The sequence below is a fragment of the Dendropsophus ebraccatus genome, chromosome 3 (assembly GCF_027789765.1).
Source record: "Dendropsophus ebraccatus isolate aDenEbr1 chromosome 3, aDenEbr1.pat, whole genome shotgun sequence".
Classification (NCBI taxonomy): Eukaryota; Metazoa; Chordata; class Amphibia; order Anura; family Hylidae; genus Dendropsophus; species Dendropsophus ebraccatus.
The window spans coordinates 21,572,186-21,592,594 of record NC_091456.1 but is presented as its reverse complement, the minus strand read 5'-3'; the positions used below and the strand labels follow the sequence as shown (position 1 = coordinate 21,592,594).

The window sequence follows — 20,409 nt, the reverse complement described above, 5'->3', positions numbered from 1 at the left end:
TTAGGCCTAGTCATCTTTTTATGAAACAACGTCCCTTTTTCATATTTCTCTAAAATGCATAAAAAATATGGAAAAATGTCCCATTTGCCACTTTTTGGGCAGAATTCTAGACACATTAGTAAATATGGGCCATTGTGGCAGGGCAAAGCTAGGGAATGGGGTGCCCAAGCCCTATGATTTATTTAATCTGAAGCCATACGGAGTCCTGGAAAATATGGGTACACCAATATGCTATACAAAGAATGGAGAGGGCTGTAATTTTTATCGTAGGTACACTTCAACTATGAGAGAGAGAATTGATAAAAAAAATTCTATAAAATCACATTTTCTATTAGGTACAACTCTGAAGACTGGCTAGGCTACTCCAGAGGCTTGAAATGCTTCTTATAGAGCCACTGATTTGTGTGTTTGGGTGTCATTTTCATGCTGAAAGGAAGGAGGTTGAGGGAACTGAGGGAAGGAGGTTGTTGGACAAAGTCTCGTGATACATGTCCCCATCCATGTGCCGTGTGAGCAGGGGGACCTTTTTTGCCTGTGCCCTGCAGGAGTTTAATCCGTAAGAGCGTAGTGTCTTTCTTTGAGACTGTGGTTCAAGCTTTGTTCAGGTCATTGACCATGTATTTACGGGCTAATTTCTGATCTTTTAAAAAAAAAAAAAATTTAGAATCATCCCTATCCTATGAGGTGAGATCTTGCATGGAGCTCCAGACCAAGTAAGATTGACAGACATCTTCTGTATCTTCCATTTTCAAAAAATTGCACCAGCAGTTGTTGCCTTCTTACCAAGCTGCTTGTCTATTGTCCTGTAGCCCATTCCAGCCTTGTGCAGGTCTACAATTTTGTCCCTGGTGTCCTAAATAGTTCTTTGGTCTTAGCCATGGAGTGAAGAGTAGGAGGAGCTTCTTAAAGAAAAACTAACAGTCAGTCTAACAGCCAGAATTCTTGCTGGTTGGTTGGTGATCAAATACTTATTTCATGCAATAAAAGTCTAAATAAATATTTAAAAATCATACAATATGATTTTCAGGATTTTTTTTTCTAGATTCTGCCTCCCACATGTGAAGTGTACCTATGATAACAATTACACGTCTCCATTCTTTGTGGGTCAGAAAACTTGCAAAATCGGACGTGTATCAAATACTTCTTTTCACCACTGTATATACAGACAACATTGTATTTCCCTTCTTTCCTTGCTTACCCCCTCAGGGTGGCAGCTAAATCTGCTGTTGTAGACAGTACACCACCATGACAGTCCCTCGCTTATGGGCTCTACAGACATGTTATTTATCGACCTTTTTCATGGTTGCAGTATTTCTTGTCCTATTTTTTTATTAACTCGTTTGACTGTTATTAATTGGTTCATTTCTTACATACTGAGGTCTAAATAAAAAAAAAATTTAATAAAAAAAGAGGAGAATTTAAAATGCCGAAACATACTCTGAAACGTACTTGCTATCACTGTGTGTTGTGTAACACGATGACATGATTTATTCATTGGTCATAATAATATAACAGTTATAAATGTACCACAAAAACATTTAAAATAACATTTAGAATTCTGTTTTATGTCCACTTACAAGTCCTTCTCTTTCATCACTGGTGGTATCGTTCAGTGGGTAATGTGGTCATGATAAGAAACGAGCTTCCATCTCCCCCCCCCACACACACACACACACACAATGCAGCAGAGTCGAATAAAGTTTGATGGAAGTTTGGGGATGGTGCCTTAGCTACAGTTTCAGTAATCCCTCAGTAAAGGCGATGTAAAGTGATCCCTTTGGAAATTCATGTGTATGAAATTAGGTATAATCTGCATGGTAAAAACCCAAATTTTTGTTCTGAATTCAGTTGCACAATATTTGTGCAGATGTCTGTACTATACCGCAACCTTTCCTAAAGTGCTATAGATTAATTCACGGAAAGCCTATTCCCAAAATGATCATAATCTGGCATTATATAGATTATGTATTTGTAAATGACTGTAGCTTTAAAGTAAATCCCAACCCCCCCACCACCAAACAACTGGTACTGTTCATTTGCTGACATTAAGTCCTTTCCTGTTGTCTGTTTCAAATTATTCCTGGTGCAATGTTAAAGGGGTGCTCCAGCGTGGGGGCACTTTTTGGGGGGGATGGGGAGGAGGTGGCTGAAATAAAAGACGTCCACTTACCTCCCCGGTTCCAGCGGCGGGTCCCGCATCACGGCGCTCCGATCCCAGCTTCCCGGCCGCTTCCGGGTGGCTGACGCCGCCTGAGACGCTACGTCTCAGGGCCGCTCAGCCACTCAGTGAAGGAGGCGGGATCCGAGCGGACTTCAAATGGATCCCACCTCCTTTACTGAGTGGCTGAGCAGACCTGAGACGTCACGTCTCGGGCCCGCGTCAGACACCCGGAAGCGTCCGGGAACCGGGCACCGGAGCGCAGTGATCGGGACCCGCCGCTGAAACCAGGGAAGTGAGTGAACATCTTTTATTTCAGCCACCTCCTCCTTGGTCCCCCCAAAAAAGTGCCCCCACGCTGGAGCACCCCTTTAAGGGTTTAAAGCGAATGTTCCATTCATTTTAAGTGTTGCATGTGAATAGAACGGCAACGTTGCGGAGAAGCCGATGCTGCTGTTTTTTTTTAACCATTGCCCGACACCGGTCCATTACCTAATTCTAATGGAGCCGCGTCACAGAGGGGCGGGGTTTACTCCCATGGGGGAGCAGGCCGGCCCACCTCCAGTGCTTCAGCCCCGGCTGGTGCTCGGTAATAAACCAGCTAGGGATGGTCCGAACCTGCCAAGGTTCGGGTTCGTATGAACCCGAACGCTCGGCATCAGATTCCCGCTGTCTGCCCGCTCAGTGGAGCGGGTGGATACAGCGGGAGGAACGCCTGGAAAACTGGGATACAGCCTATGGCTATGGCTTAGTTGCAATGACAATGCATGTATGTTTAAACAGTGCTGAATAAAAGAAGTCCCACCCAGGGGCTTGGCTAAAACTATGGTGGGCAGGGAGGAAGACCCGAGGGGCATCATAAGCCTAGGGCACAGATGCAGTAGGCCCCACCTCTTTGACACTGCTCCCACTTAATAATAGAGTCTTTTAATCCTAAGGATGGTACAAGGAACAATTTCAAACAGACGATAGGAATGTGAGTAAATGAACAGTACCAATGGTTTGGGGGGGGGGGGGGATACAGAATGATTCTGATCAGAAGTGCAGAATGCAACTAATTATTCATAGCACAAGCAATACCACCAGCAACAAGATGGCTGATCAGGGAAACAATGGTAAGGTGGCAAATCAGCTGAATTCAGTGACCGGAGTCATATTATCATGGAGTCCATGTCAAATCCCTGCCTGACCAATCCCCTTTTCAGAAGACAATATTTATATACAGGAAGAATATTGCCATAGATTGTACATTAGTTCTATTTGAAGTCTCGCTGTCGTTTCAAGATCTAAATCAGCAATAGATGTGATATAAAACAAGTTTGCAATTTACATTCATTATTTTTTTTGTGGTTATCATGCTGTAAAACAAAGCTGTACTTACCAGAAATCCAGGTCCAGGCCTGAAGGCAGATTTTCTGACTTGTGCTGGTTTTAAAAAAAACTGACTAAACACAGGAATTCCGGCCAGTACAGAGAGTCACGGCTCAATATCCATCAGTCACATGACTGCCTTCTCTCTGTGAGCGCTCAGATCGCCTGGGATACACAGGACTTCTTTTTCTGGCAGTTTTTTTTTCTTAAACAGTCAGAAAACAGGAAGTGCTGTGTTTTCCATGATAACTAAAAAATACATAAATAAATAATGAATGAATGTAAATGGCTAACTTGATTTATATCACATCTACTGTTGATTTAGATTTTGAAAATTATAACAACAGTGACACTTTAAAGATTTTAAGTCTTCCAGTATTTATCAGCTGCTGTATGTCCTGCAGGAAGTGGTGTATTCTTTCCAGTCTGAAACAGTGCTCTCTGCTGCCACCTCTGTCCATGTCAGGAACTGTCCACAGCAGGAGAGGTTTTCTATGGAGATTTACTGCTGCTCTGGACAGTTTCTAACATGGACTGAGGTGGCAGCAGAGAGCACTGTGTCAGACTGGAAAGAATACTCCACTTCCTGCAGAGCATACATCAGCTGATAAATACTGGAAGACTTAAAATTTTTAAATAGAAGTAAATTTCAAATCTATATAACTTTCTGACACCAGTTGATTTGAAAGAAAACAAATTTCTCTGGCGTTCCGCTTTAAGGCCATGTTCCCACTGCGTAAGTTTCATAATAATCAATCAAATTGTAACAACGGCCGTGACTACTATGAACTTACGTAGTGGTACCTTCTAAGGAATCCATAGTACTGTATATACATACACACAGTAAACACTCCGTCTGGGATCCCTAGCAGCGCTGCAAGAAACTGACATGTCAATGATATTCAATAAATAGCGGCTGCTGAAAACCTGTCAGTTCACACAATGGAGTGTGCGGCTCCGGAAGCACACTCCATTGTGAGCAGTGGGGAATTCTGATGCGGGTGCGTGTGGATGTGCCCGCATTCGAATTCAGCGGCGGAAAAGATCATCCGGCCAGTACTGCAGTATCGGCTGGGATGATGTTATCTGACACCGGCCATTGCATGACCTGGCCGGGTCACGGAACAGCCGGTCTCTTACAAAGTGTGAACATAGCCTAATACTGCATTGGATTCCATATATGGATGAGAAAATATCATGGCATGTTCCATTGGAGATATTGAATTACAGAGGACTACAGCGCCTACAGCGCTTCTTCCATGTACATAAAATTTAACAGTGAAAAGAAGACACAAAAAAAAAAATCAGACACAAAGTTACATACAGTAATTAGCATCAGCCGATGGATACTGCGCTTCTAAGCTATTACTTGAAACTGAAATGTTAAGTCGTGCCATTTAGAGGGATTTTCCATAATTTTCGATGACTTTTATTTGAAGATGTGCTTTTCGGACTATTTATCCTTCTACATAAGTGCATGCCTAATAAAAGGTTAGATTAAAAGCTTTATGCAAGGATGGATCTTGTTCTCAGGTTTTTACGTGTTTCTTGCGTAATTGTTATGACAACCCCGCGCTCGACCTTCGCTCTGTAGAACGGAATGGGAACAGCTGACATCGTATACATGTTATATAGGATTTTGGCATAAGATGTAGCGTCTTAAACTTAATGAAGAATCTAAAGGAAAGTAAACGCTCTTCCCAAAGAGACTTCAATAAATATAGGCGATTCACGGACTGGCCAAGCAGAGAGAGCAGGTTAAATGGGGTTAAGCATTGTGTCTTCACTATCCAGCTGCTTACCAGGATCACTGCATCAGTGTCAGATTATCCTGCAATAGATACATCCACAGCTAATCATTTACTTCCAATTGCGTTCTATGTCCTCTTCCTTCTATGGGAATACTATAGCTATGATATAAAATCCAGATTTATACATAGTTATTTACGTATCTGATAACGTCCTCGCAGCGATTTCATATTTGGCGTTTAGCTTCAAGCTGTGATGGCTTGTGTCGCCTAGGATGAGAATGTCATCACATTTACGGGGAACGAATGGACAGTGTGAGCTGCTGTAGTATATACATTAATGGGGGAGATTTATCAAACATGGTGTATAGTGACACTTGCTCAGTTGCCCCTAGCAACCAATCAGATCCCACCTTTCATTCCTCACAGACTCTTTGGAAAATGAAAGGTGGAATCTGATTGGTTGCTAGGGGCAGGAAACTGATTCTAATGGAGTCGCGTCACAGAGGGGTGGGGGGGGGTTCCTCCCACTGGGGCGGGACGGCCCATCTTCAGTGCTTCAGCCCAGGCCGGTGCTTGGTAATAAGACAGTGGTACATTCGCTTTGATGGTACATTCGCTTTTAGCCATGACTCTCTGGACTGGCCGGAAATTCATGTGTTTAGTCTCTTTTTTAAGGAGCCCTCTTTTTTAAGGAGCCCAACACTAAAAAGAAGACTGGACACAAGTAAGTATAGCTGTTATATAGCAGCCTTCAGGAGACTGGACCTGGATACAAGTAAGTATAGCTGTTATCTAGAAGCCTTCAGGAGACTGGACCTGGATACAGTAAGTATAGCTGTTATACAGCTGCCTTCAGGAGACTAGACCTGGATAAAAGTAAGTATAGCTGTTATCTAGAAGCCTTCAGGAGACTGGACCTGGATACAGTAAGGCCTAGTTTACATATATAAGATGCATCCGTTTCTGTTTTTTGTAAAAAAACTGACTGCAACTGATATCGCAACTGATGGCAAAAAGGTCATCAGTTGTCATCAGGTTTTATATCATTTTTGTATGAAAAACCATCAGTTGCCATCAGTTAATATCAGTTGCAATCAGTTTTTTCCTTTAGTTGTCAATCTGTTTTTTCTTTACAGTATATAGGGGGCCATCTATATAGGGGGCAGCACCAGAACAGGAGATAAAATATCGTGCACAACTTTTACATGGGAGTCCTCTAGAGCAGGGGTAGAGAACCTTGGCTCTTCAACTGTTGAAAAAGTACAACTACCATCATGCCTGGATATCCCAGACATGATAAGAGTTGTAGTTGTGCAACAGCTTGAGATGCAAGGCTCCTACCCCTGTCCTAAATGGTGCTGCACTGTATAGAGGGGCTGGGGGGCCAGGGGTCACAGGAGTTTAATGTCGGGGCAGGGACATCTCTATGGAGCGCCGGAGGCAAAAGCCGGAGGATGCATAATGCATGCGTCTGTGCACGGCATGCCTCCAGCGCCCCATAGACTTTAGTGGATGCAGGCCGAATAGCTGACCTGGCCGTACGTCAGAACGCTGCATGCTGCGTTCTGCCGTACGGCCAGTCCGGCGATCCGGCGGCATCAGTTGCAGAACGGATGATCTGAACTGTCCCATTGAAAACAATGGGATCAGTTCAGAGATGCGTTTCCCTCCGGTGCTTCTCTCCTGCAACGGAGGGAAACGCCGCCGGATCGCCGGATTTATGTAAACTAGGCCTAAGTATAGCATTTATATAGCTGCCTTCAGGAGACTAGACCTGGATACATGTAAGTATAGCTGTTATATGGCTGCCTTCAGGAGACTAGACCTGGATACAGTAAGTATAACTGTTATATGGCAGCCTTCAAGAGACTCGACCTAGATACTAGTAAGTATAGCTTTGTTTTACAGCATGAGAACTAAAAAAATAATGAATGTACAGTATATTGCGGATATGCTTTACATCACATCTACTGCTGATTTAGATTTTAAAAGTTATAACGACAGGTACACTTTATCATTTGCAAATCATCCCAACATACAGAAGGAAGCTCTGAATATGAAATTCTAGGTGCTCCAGTCTGTGATGTATAATCCACACCAAGCAGAAAAGGCCTTTTCTGAACTTGCATGTAAACTTTATGTACTGTAAAAATACCTGTAGAAGGTTCCAGACTAGAGATGAGCGAACCTGGAGCATGCTCGAGTCGATCCGAACCCGAAATTTCGGCATTGATTAGCGGTGGCTGCTTAACTCTGATAAAGCTCTAAGGCTATGTGGAAATCATGGATATAGTCATTGGCTGTATCCGTGTTTTCCAGACAACCTTAGAGCTTTATCCAAGTTCAGCAGCCCCAGCTAATCAAATACCGAAAGTTCCAGTTTGGATCGACTCAAACCTGAACCTGGTTCGCTGATCTCTATTCCAGACCAATTATACAAAGCAACAGGACATTGTGCTAATCTTCTTACAGCAGCAATTGGATTGATCACATACAGAGGTGAACTATGTTGCTGAAAAATATAATGTACTTAGAATTATAACACAGATTTTCTATGGGGATTTGCTCCTGCTCTGGACAGTTCCTGACATGGACAGAGGTGGCAGCAAAGAGAACTGTGTCACACTAGAAAGAATACACCACTTCCTGCAGTACATATAGTAGCTGATAAGTACTGGAAGACTGGAGATTTTTAAATAGAATAAATTATAAATCTGTATAACTTTCTGAAACCAGTTGATTAGAAAGATATTTTTTCATCCCCCGGAGTTTCCCTTTAAATGAGATTAACTCTATGCAAACACTATGCATTAACTCTTTGCAAACACTTTAGGATTTTTATGAACCCATATGCAAAAGAATGAATGAATTAAATGAAGTGTATTGTGTTAGTGATCCTGACACTATGGACAACGTGGCAGTCAGAAGTGATGTGAGAAGTTGTGGTATGAAGAATGTTTTTTCTCACCTTACTGGCGCCTATAAGAAACAATGATTTACACTCTGACTCCATCCTTGAAGGTTAGCAGTCATTGGATGGAGAACATTGGACAGTTGGGTTTTTCCTCTCTAGTCGCCATGTTATGAAGTTTCGTAACTCTTAGGGTGCCGAAACAAAGTATTATGTGCAGGGTTTGGCCGCCCGCCTCTATCAAGGTTAGGAAAACAAAGAGTTAATTTTCTGGACCTGCCACCGAACAAAAAGTCAAAGTCATGGAAGGCTATCATTCATCATGTGTCCTTCTAGGCTGCACATGAGACCCAGCATATACAAACTATTAATCTTCATCGCCTGGTATGACATGTTCTCTCCTAGCTTATTTACTTCCCCGGAGTGGCTTTACCTTCTGTCTGAGCAAATAGCAAAAAAAGGAGACTATTGCAAACATGGGCGCCTTAACATTTGTATAAGCTGAGGTTTCAGAATACATGCTTGCCTGTTTGCTTTGGAGTCCACACAATGCTAGACAAACATTGTATTACATGAGCCTTTCCTGTTGGAGTTGGAGCCGTGTTGTAATCTGTGGCTTTGGATGGTATATACCCCCCCCCCCCCCTTCTCATAGAGTACAGAGAGAGGTGGCTCAGGGTGCAAGGAAACCAAGAGGTGCATGATATGTCTTCTTCTTACCATGTGCCTACGTGCTGCAAGGATCGGTTACTGGTGTGCGTACCTGTCTGCGACATGCTCCAAAGCATCTCAAATACTTGGTCTACAAAAGTAACAGTTATACTACTTATTTCCCGATCAAATGGGAGTTAAGAAGCCAAGATGATTGTATTACATGTGATCTAATCGGGTATGATGCGTCAACTTGTACTTCCATTATACCATCCAATACATTGAGCTGATAAATTAAAACCTGACATGTAGATGGATGAGGCACAGTATAATTCTTAGAGAATAACCATATAATAAGACCATGGTGTTTTCAGGTTCAACATGCCGTGCTAATCCATGACCTAATACTTCATTCCATAGGTCAGAATATGGTTTTTCAAAGTTCCAAGTTCCTAGCAAGATATGCAGTTGAATGATAAAATTATAGCTGCCTTCAGCCACCACTAGGGGGAGCTTAGAAACTTACAGAATACAAACTTTCCTTTCTTGGTGGCTGTAATTGCTATGATTTAATATATGTCTACGCCGGACATTTGGAGACCTGGGTCATAAAAAAAAAATACTATAAAGATATTTGGGAAATCAAGCAGCTCAAAATTTCAAAAAGATTTTTTTTTAATTATATTTATTATTATTATTATTATTATTTTAAAATGGAAGATTTTACAGTCATTCTCTTCCCACTCTCTTTGTCATTTTTTTTAAAAGGTTTCTTATATAGTACATAGCTCTTACTGTCTACTCCACTTATATGATCAGAGAGATAGGCATTGTATTTCAGTCACTTGTTCGCTTGCCCTAAGGCCACCTATAGGTGTTGGGTTCATACATAGTATTTGGCCCGTATTATGGTATTTTTAGCCAAATCCAGGAATGTTATTACCAGTATGAGAAACTGCAATGAAAAGATTTTTTTTTTTTTTTTTACTTTTTTGTGATCTGCTTTTGTAATACTGACCATAATACTACATCTGAACACAACCTAAGTTTGAGTTCCTAACTGCTTTTGGTTTGTTTTTTTCTTTTAGACTTTGGACCAGTCTCTTGCTGTTTTGACTAATTTGGTCTATAACTAGTCTATTGGATTTATATAGTAGTCTCTGCCACACCACCATTACTCAACCCTGAATTGCCTGACTATCCTTCTTACAACTATTTTTGTACCCGATACCCAGCTCTCCTACATCAAAATCCCCAAATCCTGCCTGAATACTCTATACTATAGCACTTGTTTCATGTGCCCAGTGCTATTCCACCATGTCATACTCCTGGTACATCTAACAAACGTTTTGTCCATTACCCATGTTACCCATAAAAAAACATATTTTTTTATTCCTATATTAGTCTGGTTGCACAAATCGACTGGTGTCAGTTATATAGATTTGTAATTTACTTAGTTTTAGAAATCTCAAGTCTTCCAGTACTTATCAGCTGCTGTATGTCCCACAGGAAGTGGTGTATTCTTTCCAGTCTGACACAGTACTCTCTGCTGCCACCTCTGTCCATGTCAGGAATTGTCCAGAGCAGTAGCAAATCCCCATAAAAAACCTCTCCTGCTCTGAACAGCAGGTGGCAGCAGAGAGCACTGTGTCAGACTGGTAATAATACACCACTTACTGCAGGACATAAAGAAGCTGATAAGTACCGGAATTACAAATCTATATAACTTTCTGGTACCAGTTGATTTGATAGAAATTTCTTTTTCTTTTTTTTTTAGCTGGAGTATCTCTTTAACCACAAGGTCAGTTTGAGGCAGTGGAAGTCCAGTGGTTACTCAGTGGGTACCTCAAATATAACTGAGCTCAGGAGAAAAAGGGTGCAATAGGTGACAAATGCTGGATTGGGCATCAAAAGAAACATATAGCTATCCAAACACTAAAGCAGGTACAATACCGATTGGATGAAGTGCAGACTATTATAGAAATTGTGTATTGTCTAAATACTTGATGGACAACCATTGTTACAGGCTCAGGGTGCTGTCACCTGGTTCCTTCTCCTGAACCCGAGATAAACCTGCTTGATCAGTTCTCAGGTAATTCAAGGAATTTGTTGCCTTTTGTAATAGTTGACATCTGTGTCTTAAGACTAGTTCTCATTCTTCTGCAAAACTGATAATAAGTGATTGGTCTGGTGATATCCTTGCTCTGGGGGGGATCTGCAGATGTGGCTTTTTCTCTGTCTATAGATCAGGTATGCGGAACCTTCGGCCCTCCAGCTGTTGCAAAACTACAATTCCCATCATGCCTGGACAGCCGAAAATTTACTAAAAGTATTTTTTTAAGACAAGCATGGCGCATCACCAAGAGGAAAAAATAAAATCGCATGGGAACAAGGTGGAGTTTTGAAAAATGGACTGTGCTACCATGATCACTGTTCTGGTGCTGACAGGGTAATGTAACAAATAGAGATGAGCGAACCGGGTTAGGGTTCGAGTCGATCCGAACCCGAACGTTCGGCATTAGATTAGCTGGGGCTGCTGAACTTAGATAAAGCTCTAAGGTTGTCTGGAAAACATGGATACAGCCAGTGACTATATCCATGTTTTCCACATAGCCTTAGGGCTTTATCCAAGTTCAGCAGCCACCGCTAATCAAATGCCGAACGATCGGGTTCGGATCGACTCGAGCATGCTCCAGGTTCGCTCATCTAGTAACAAATAAAATTGTCTGTACCTTATGGTACATTCACTTTAAATAACTTTGCAAGTACATTAATTTAGCAATGTCTTCAGAGAGGGAGCAGCTGGGAGCTGTGGACCATACATATTGGTAGTTCTTTGTTTTTTAACTTCCGTTCAGGGGTCAATCACACCAAAGTACACTGATGCCAGTAATACCAGCGATAACACTATAAGGCTATGTTCACACAACGTTTTTTTCAGCTCCGTTTAAAATTACGTCCGTCATTTTGAGTCTAAAATAACAGATGTCCTTTAGCTGTCTGGCCTTCCCTTAGTGCAATGACGGCTGTAGGTACATTTTTCTAGTTTGGTTACTAATTGGCCTTTGGCTGCGGCCTAACTGAAAAGTCCATTGGATTTATCAGTAAAAACGAAGAAAGGAGGGTGACAAAAGAAAAACTGTGGGTGAACAACTAATTAAAAAATGTCTGCTGTTTGCAAAAGATGTCCAAAAATAATGATCATGTTCATTATTTTGACGTCCGCTGTAAAAAAAAAACATCCGTTATTTAATTTTTTTTAAAAAACCTCTGCTGACCTAAATATTTTTGCTGATTTTACCCAAATAAAAGGTGCTGATTTCATATTTGAAGGCAAAAAAATTAGCAATACGTCAGTTTTTTTAACAAATGAGAAATGTTTGATTGAGACAATTTAATTTTTTGTGCTTTTATTTTGTCTTCCTTGTGTTTAACCCCTTAAGGGCAGAGCCTGAAATGGCCTTAATGACAGAGACAAATTTTATGAATATGACCTGTGTCACTTTATTCATTAATAACTTTGGGATGCTTTTACCTATCCGGCTGATTCAGAAAGAGGTTATACCACATAAATTATAAATATATTAAATAGCATTAGCAACATGTCTACTTTATGTTGGCGGCATTTATTAAACGATCTTTCATTTTTTTTAGACAATAGGAAGCTTAAAACATTAGCAGCAAATTTCCAAATTTTCTGTAAAATTTCAAAATCAGATATTTTTAGGGACCTGTTCAGGTTTAAAGTGTATTTGAGGGGCCTGTATGTTAGAAAGCCCCACAAAGCACCCCATTTCAGAAACTGCACCCCCCCACACACTCTGCAAAAGCATATACAGAAAGTTTTTTTTAACCCTTTAGGGGAGTCACAGAAATAAAAGCTAAGTGTGTAAGAAATTTGAAAATTTTAATTTTCTGTGCAGAGATTTTATTGTAATCCAATATTTTTCATAATTATAAACCTATTACCAGACAAATGCACCCCAATAATTATTGTCCCGTTTCTGCAGTTTATAGAAATACCCCATATGTGGCCCTATTGCGCTATTTGACGCAACCACAAGCCTCAGATATAAAGGAGCGCCTAGTGAATTTCAACGCCTCCGTTATATTTGGTCATTTTTGACCGTACCACTTCAGGTTGGCAGAGGCTCTGGGGTGACAAAACCTAAAAAAACACCCCTAAAGGGACACCATTTAGAAAACTACACCCCTCAAGGAATATAACAAGGGGTGCGGTGAGGATCTGGACCCCATAGGTGCTTCACAGATTTTCCGAACAATATGGCGTGAAAAAAGAAAAAAAAATTTTTTATACTAAAACGTTCTAGCCTTCAATTTTTCATTTTCTTAAAGGGATAAGAGGAAAAAAAAGACACAAAATGTGTAGAGCAGTTTCTCCCGAGTACGGAAATACCCCACATGTGGCGATAAAGCGCCAAGGGGGCGCAGGACGAGCCTCCAAAGGGAAGAAGCGCCAATTGGCTTTTGGAAGCTGAATTTCACTGGAAAGGATTTCAAGGGCCATGTCGCATCTACAGAGCCCTCGTGCTGCCAAGACACTGGAAACCCCCCACAAGTGACCCCATTCTGGAAACTACACCCCTCAAGGAATCTAACAAGGGGTTCAGTGAGCATATGGACCCCACTGGTGACGGGCACAAATGTGGAACAATATGACGTGATAGGAATATTTTCATTTTTTCACTTTCATGGCACAAATGTGCCCGTCATCAAGGGGTCAATATCCTCACTGCACCCCTTGTTAGATTCCTTGAGGGGTGTAGTTTCCAGAATGGGGTCACTTGTGGGGGGTTTCCAGTGTTTTGGCAGCACGAGGGCTCTGTAAATGCGACATGGCGTTCATCATCCATTCTAGCCAAATCCAACCTCCAAAATCCAAATGGCGCTCCTTCCCTTCGGAGGCTTGCCCTGCGCCCACATGGCGCTTTATGTCCACATGTGGGGTATTTACGGACTCAGGGGGAATTGCTCTACACATTTTGTTTTTTTCCCCCTCTTTTAACCCCTTGTGAAAATGATATATTCAAGGCTAAACCAACATAGTGTAAAAAATGTAATATTTCATTTTCACGCCACATTGTTCCACATTTGTGCCCGTCACCAGTGGGGTCCATATGCTCACTACACCCCTTGTTACATTCCCTGAGGGGTGTAGTTTCCATAATAGTGTCACTTGTGGGGGGTTTCAACTGTCTTGGCAACACAGGGGCCTTTTGAATGCAACATGGCCCCTCGAAATCCATTCCATCCAAATCCAGCCTTCAAAAACCAAATGGTGCTCCTTCCCTTCGGAGGCTTACCCTGCACCCGCATGGCGCTTTATGTCCACATGTGGGGTATTTCCGTACTTAGGGGAAATTGCACTACACATTTACTGTTTTTTTTTATCTTTTAGCCCCTTGTGAAAATGAAAAAATCATGACAAGATTAATGATTGAGTAAAAATTTTACAAAAATTACACTAAATGTTGGTCTAGCCTTGATTTTTTCCATTTCCACAAGGGGTTAAAAAAGAAAATGAACACAAAACGTGTAGAGTAATTTCCCCTGAGTACGAAAATACCCCACATGTGGACATAATGTGCCATATGTGCGCAGGGCAAGCCACCATAGGGACAGAGCGCCATTTAGAGGCTGGAATGGAGGATGGAGGCCATGTCGCAATTACAAAGCTCCTGTGCTGCCAGGACAGTAGAAACCCCCAACAAGTGACCCCATTCTGGAAACTACACCCCATAAGGAATCTAACAAGGGGTGCAGTGAGCAAATGGACCCAACTGGTGACAGGCACTTACGTAGAACATGTGCCGAGAAAATAAAAAATACAATTTTTTTCATTTTCACGTCCCAAATGTGGCCGTCACCAGGGGGCCATATCCCCACTGCCCCCCTTGTTAGATTCCTTATGGGGTGTAGTTTCCAGAATGGGGTCACTTGTGGGGGGTTTCTACTGTCCTGGCCGCACAGAGGCTTTGTAATTGCATCATGGCAAGTCTCTAATGGAAATGGCGGCCATACCTATTTAGCTGGGGAAAAGGGACAATTCTAATTTATTTGGGGGTATTAGGCCAATTATTAGTTTATAAGGTTGAAAATGACAGGTGTCCATCAAATTCAACCTGTGTTGATCCAGAGGAAGGAAAAAACCCTCGTGAGGCAGACGACAGTAGCCTCATCACAGGGGAAAAATTCCTTCCCGACTCCATAATGGCGATCAGAATAATCCCTGGATCAATGTGACCCCTGAAATAGGAATAAGGGACAGAATTTAGATAATGTAGAACCCTAATGACGTGTGGTGCGCCTTGAAGCTATCCAGTATGCAGAGGCCGGGGTGATCAGGACAGGTGTCACACTGAAAAATGGTGTCCTTCCTGATCCCCCTGTTACACCACACTCTGCACTTCTTCTGGGGTCTCCCGTTCTCCAGTGTGGGGGACGTCACCTGGAAAACGTTGCCCGGGGGCGATCCGGGGTCCTTCATATCCAGAAGCGCTGGGTCCGCTCCATGGCTGCTAAATATTAGGGCTCTATTACTGCTTCTGATATGTTCGGATCGTGCCGCAAGCTACAGTAGCTCGGGCAGCGAGGAACCGGAAGAGGGGGTGCTGGTATAAAAGTTATCCCCGTACAGGTGGTAACCTTTATCCAGCAGTGGGAAGATCAGTTCCTGAATGATCTCCCCACTAACTCCGAGGATGGGGGGGAGGGGGCATCTGGGGGCATCTGGGGGCATCTGGGGCTGGATTCGGGTTTCCCTTCCTACATACACTCTAAGGGTACGTGCACACTGCGGAATCGCGACAGATAACCCTTCGTGCATTCCACAGCTGGCACCCACCGGCGGAGTGATGCATGCGCACGTCTCCATCCGTGTCATAGACTCCATTCTATGCACGGGCGGATTCCACTCTCCGTCCAACGTGTTCATTCTTTGGATGGACAATGGAATCCGCCCATGCATAGATTGGAGTCTATGACATGGGTGGAGACACGTGCGGCATTAGTCCGCCGGCGGGTGCCAGCTGCGGAATGCACGAAGGGTTATCCTTCGCCATTCCGCAGTGTGCACGTACCCTAAATCTGTAAGTGTACCCAGAGGTACGCTCACAGAGTTTGTAGAATTTTACGCCATACCGTCATCTCTAATTGGGACGGTACTGGCGGAAAAAACGTGTCTGGGGGGCAGCGTACACTACGCTACCCCCAGACACGTCACTGGATGATGAGGATGAATGGAGGAAAGAAGGACCCCCCATTCATCCTCACTGGCTGTTTCGTGTCGGAGGCAATAATAACGTATGCGTCCGACGCCAAAAACACCCTGGGGGCCATCTTTATACGGGGATTGGTATATGGGGTATGTAGTGGTGTAGTGTCAAACTTTATTCAATGTAGTGTGGTGTAATGTAGTGTTTTTTACTTTTTTTTTACAGTAAGTATAAAAAAAAACCTACGCCAACAAAGGAGTTGCTGATAAATGCCGCACTTATGCGCGGCACTTATCAGCAGACCGTGGCAGTAGAATATAGAAAAAAAACACCAGCTACCTAGCTGAGGGGCCCAGAGCAGGTATTTACTATTTTTGGGGACTCTGATCGCCGTGCCACCGGCCCGATCGCTGTGAACCGGTCGGCCGTTCACGGCGATCGGGCCGGTGGCACCGTGATCACCATTACTTTTTACAGTAATGGCGGTCGGTGCCATCATCGGACAGCACCGACCGCCATTTTTTCCGGGTCATCGGGTCACCTATGACCCGGAAAGGTTCCGATCGCCGCTATTGGCTGATCTGAATTAATCAGCCAATAGCGGCGATCGTAAGCACAGGGGGTGTTAACCACCCCCCCCCCCCCCCCGTGCCGAGAAGCTAAGATGGCCTGCTATGATTTATAGCAGGCCATCTTCCCCGATCGCTGTGTGCGAACACACAGCGATCGGGGAAACATCGGGCGTAAATTTACGCCCTGATGCGTTAAGTACCAGGGCGCGAGGGTGTAAATTTACGCCCGATGTTGTTAAGGGGTTAAAGGGGTAGTGCGGCGCAAAAAAATTATTCACAGAATAACACACATTACAAAGTTACACAACTTTGTAATGTATGTTATGTCTGTGAATGGCCCCCTTCCAGTGTCCCACCACCCCCGCCCGTGTACCCGGAAGTGTGTGGTGCATTATACATTATCTGATCCGTGTCGAGGGCTGTCCCCCCTCCGCCGCGTCACAACTGTGCTCAGCCGCGATTGGCGGAGCATAATTGTGCTCAGCCAATTGCGGCTGAGCACAGTTGTGTACGGATCAGGTAATGTATAATGCCCCACACACTTCCGGGTACACGGGCGGGGGTGGTGGGACACGGGAAGGGGGCGATTCACAGACATAAGTTGTATAACTTTGTAATGTGTGTTATTCTGTGACGCACTACCCCTTTAAAAGGCCATAGCGCTTGCATCTTTTTCACCTACAGACCCACATGAGCCCTTATTTTTGCAACACCAATTATACTTTGCAATGGCAGCCTTAATTTTTTCATAAAATATGCTGTGAAACCAGAAAAAAATTATTTGTGCACTGAAATTGAAAAAAGTGCAATTCTTTTTATTTTGAGGGGGTTTTTGTTTACACCATTCACCCGTATTCTCAAGTCGGTATGATTACAGCGATATGTAACTTGTATAACTTTTATTTTATTTGATGGCTTTTTAAAAAAAATTTAAACTTAAAAAAAAAAAAAAAAAATTCTTCAAATTGCCCTATTACCATCCTTATAACGCTTTTATTTTTTGGTGTATGTGGCTGTGTGAGGTGTCAATTTTTACACCATGGTCTGTTTTTTCTATCAGTACTTTGTTGTGACCAAAAATCTGCAATTTTGCACTTTGGCGGGTTTTTTCGCTTACACCATTTACCGTACAAGATGAGAAATGTGATCATTTAATCGTTCAGACTATTACGCATTTGGCGATACCAAATATGTTTATTTATTTATTTTTGTAAAAAGGGAAAAGGGGGGTGATTTAAATAGTTTTTTACATACATTAATTTAAAGCGACTCTGTACTCACAATCTGACCCCCCAAACCACTTGTACCTTCAGATAGCTGCTTTTAATCCAAGATCTGTCCTGGGGTCCGTTCGACAGGTGATGCAGTTATTGTCATAAAAACAACTTTTAATCCTACAGCGCTGTGTCTAACGGCCGGGGCTTACATTTCTATATGCATTAGGCTGGCACCACCTCTCTGTCCTTCCTCCCTACCCTCCTCATCATTAGGAATGCCCCAGGCAGATTGCTTCCTATTCCCCACCTGTGTGTATAATGAACATGGGCTGGATCGTTAATACACCTGTGCAAAGCTGAAACAGCAGTAAATGTTGTTCCTGGATCATTCCTAATGATGAGGAGGGTGGGGAGGAAGGACAGAGAGGGTGTGCCAGCCTAATGCATATACAAATGTAAGCCCCGGCCATTAGACACAGCAATACTGGATTAAAAGTTGTTTTTAGGAAAATAACTGCATCCCCTACCGAACGGACCCCAGGACAGATCTTGGATTAAAAGCAGCTATCCGAAGGTACAAGTGGTTTGGGGGGGGACAGATTGTGGGTACAGAGTTGCTTTAAATTCCCCCTGTGAGAATTCTAATACAACTGCACTGGTCTATCATAGAGATCACTGCAGTATAAATAATACAGCACTGATTGATTAGATCAGAGATATATTACTCTGGGCTGTTGTAGCTCAGATCTACAGATTGCCGAGCTGGGATCAGTGTCAGTGTGACTCTGAGGTCCGGCCGGGTGAGATGAAGGGATCTCCCCTCCGCAATTCTCTTTTTGGATGCCCTGTAATAGTTATGATCAGGGTTGTGATGCTGTAAACACCAGCAGTAGTCTGCCATCATGTTTGTGTTCCATCTGCCCTGATATCTATGTTCCATAAATATATATAGCCACAAAATGCCGATATCAGCAGTTTTAAACTACTTATGCAGTATTCTTCCATTTAGTTATACCTACTGCATATCTTTCTGCACACTATTATCTTTTTTCACACTCAGCTTTTCCAAATAATTATATATAATATTACGTTATGACTGCAAAAGTTCACTAGTAAACATCGTTTCACGGGAAAACTGGACATTACTGAAGGAAACGGATTCAGCACCCCAAAATACATGTTACGGCCGCGGCGGCGTCCCGTGCTCCGGGCCGCCGCCGCGACTCCCCACTGCCCCATGCAGCAGCCGGTGTCCGTAGGCAGGGACCCGGCGCTGCTGTCACTTCGGCCCCGGGGGGCGCCTTACCTCTCCACGCTCCTGTCCGTCGCTGTGCCGGCCGGCGCGCGCGTCCCCGCCTCCTAGGGCGCGCGCGCCGGCTGTCTCAGATTTAAAGGGGCAGTGCGTCCCTAATTGGTTAGTTGCACCAATCACTCCCCTATAAATCCCAGCATGCCCTGTCCCTTGTGTTGGAGCCTCTACATGCTTCCCATAGCGTTTGGCCCAGCTCCCTGTTGTTCCTGATTCCTGTCCTCTACCTGGTCCCCAGTCCTTGTTCCTGATTCCTGCCCGTTACCTGGTCCCTAGTCCTTGTTCCTGGTTCCTGCTTCCCCGTTACTCTATTGCTCCTGTCTTCAGCCTGTCTCCTGCGGTCACGACTACAGACCTCTGCCACTACCATCTCCTGCCTACTGCTCCTGCCACGCCTCGCCTGCCATCACCAGCAACCAAGCCAGGGGTAGCGACCTGGGGGTCGCCTGCCGCAGCAAGTCCATCCCGCCTTGCGGCGGGCTCTGGTGAAAACCAGCGGCCCCTTAGACTCCGCTCCCTGGTGAGGTTAGTGCCATCGCTGGTGACGGTCCAGTGGATCCACTACTCCAGGCGTTACAGTAGGCTCCAACCATGGATCCCGGCGAGGTGCCTGATCTCCGTGACGTCGCCAGAGTGGTCGCGCAACAGGCTCAACAAATCCAGCAACAGTCGCAGCAAATCCAGCAATTGACTGCCACCCTACAGCAGCATGCTACAGCCCAGCGCTCACCACCACCAGCAGCCACCTCGAGACTTCGACTGGCCCTCCCGACTAAATATGCTGGTGACTCCAAGTTGTGCAGGGGATTCCTGGCTCAGTGCACCATGCATATTGAACTTTTAAGTAGTCAGTTTCCCACCGAGCGCTCTAAAGTGGCTTTCATCATTAGCCTATTGGAGGGTAGAGCTCTGGCCTGGGCCACGCCGCTGTGGGACCGAGATGACCCTGTTGCTGCCAATCTCCGAACCTTCCTGGCCGAGTTTCGCTCCGTCTTTGAGGAACCTGCCCGTGCTACTTCAGCTGAGACAGCTCTCCTCAACCTCTCTCAAGGGAGCTCCTCTGTTGGTGACTATGCCATCCAGTTCCGCACCCTGGCAGCTGAATTGGACTGGAACGAGGCCGCCCTATTAGCCACCTTCAAGAAGGGCCTTTCTACTCGAGTGAAAGATGTGCTCGCTGCCCGAGACCTTCCTACCTCCTTGAACGAACTCATTCTACTGGCTACCAGAGTCG

At 44.0% G+C, this 20,409-nt stretch overlaps 1 long non-coding RNA gene across 1 annotated transcript in view; it reads left to right on the top strand.

Annotated features, from left to right (window-relative positions):
• The first annotated feature begins 5,822 nt into the window (after positions 1 to 5,822).
• The window catches only part of LOC138786968 (uncharacterized), a 35,801-nt gene continuing 21,214 nt past the window's right edge, over positions 5,823 to 20,409 (top strand). Inside the window, exon 1 of the long non-coding RNA XR_011362270.1 lies at positions 5,823 to 6,004. This is a non-coding gene — a long non-coding RNA (uncharacterized lncRNA). The remainder of the gene's footprint in view (positions 6,005 to 20,409) is intronic.